Source organism: Rhagoletis pomonella, unplaced genomic scaffold (genome assembly GCF_013731165.1).
Source record: "Rhagoletis pomonella isolate Grant_MI unplaced genomic scaffold, Rhpom_1.0 Rhpom_scaffold_00001, whole genome shotgun sequence".
NCBI lineage: Eukaryota > Metazoa > Arthropoda > Insecta > Diptera > Tephritidae > Rhagoletis > Rhagoletis pomonella.
In genome coordinates, this window is record NW_023458555.1 from 116,484,830 (window position 1) to 116,486,095 (window position 1,266).

Below are 1,266 nucleotides of genomic sequence, written 5' to 3' on the forward strand. Positions count from 1 at the left end.
CTTTTTAGATGTATTTATCGGCTATCCTGGAAGTTGCCACGACGCCACTGTATGGAGAAACAGTCCAATTTATAAGGGAATAATATCTGGAGAAGTTGAACTTGCAAGTGGAGCCGTAATATTAGCAGATTCTGCATATCCACTATCGAAATATATGATAGTACCCTTTAGAGATAATGGACATCTTTCCAGCGATGAAAGAAAATTCAATTACATTCTAAGTTCTACCAGAGTACTAATAGAGCAGGCCTTTGGGGTTTTAAGGTCAAAATTTAGAATTTTAAACCACATCGATGTTACAAGTTTAAAGAGCACTTCGGAAGTTGTATTGGCCTGCACTATATTGCACAATTTTATAATTAAGCATTGTGGGGATTCAAGCTTGGCAGACGCTTTTAAGAACACCGGTGTAGAATCAAATATTATTACTGAGAGTAATCATGAAATAGAAGTTATTGAAAATATTAATGACTATAATGAAGGAGTTGCTAGAAGAAATGAACTAAAGATGCTATTTCTTTCATAAAGTTTATTCATGTCAATATTTATTCTTTTTAAATTCATATTACATGTATATATTAAAAAAAAAAACTTGAATTCATAAGATCAGTTTCATTTACGTGTTTTTTTCTTTTTAAATTCATATCACATGTTGTGCTTATATAATATAAAGTAATTTAAAATTCATATGTATCCAAAATAAGCTTAAAACTAATAAAACAGTGAATTCATGAGATCAGTTTCTACGTGCCTGCGAACTTTTGTCTAAGGCTTTTCTTAATTCCGTCAACACAGATATTTTTTCTTTTTCCATTTCTAATTTCTCCCTCTCTAGCTTCATTAATTCATCGTGGCGCTTTTGTTCTCTGCTGGCCTCTTCCTTTAAAAATAGCAGCGTTTCATCTTTTGAGCGCTTTTTCGTTGTGCTTTTAGATATATTAGTGTCCACAGTGTTAGTGTCACTCTCGTGGTCGTTGCATTCAACAATTTCTTCGCTTGGATTTGGGCTGGAGTTTGTCAAGCTGGACACCAGATTTTCAGCTGGGGGTTGGATGGAATGCCGCCTGCCATAAACGTTATCAAAATCGTCAAAGTATTCCCAAGTTGTTGCGCCTCTGCCTGTTTCGCTATTCCTATTTTTATGCGCTTGTACGATGCCAACAAATTCAGAAATTTTCTCTGAAGTACTTCTTTCGACAAAGGAACTTCAGGATTGACTGCCTTCATTGCTTCCAAAACTTTACCCCAGAGATAAGATTTTTTTTT

At 34.5% G+C, this 1,266-nt stretch overlaps 1 protein-coding gene across 1 annotated transcript in view; it reads left to right on the forward strand.

The window, feature by feature from the left end:
- The window catches only part of LOC118735542 (cadherin-86C-like), a 403,126-nt gene that overhangs the window by 270,033 nt on the left and 131,827 nt on the right, over positions 1–1,266 (forward strand). The gene's annotated exons all lie outside the window — the stretch shown is intronic.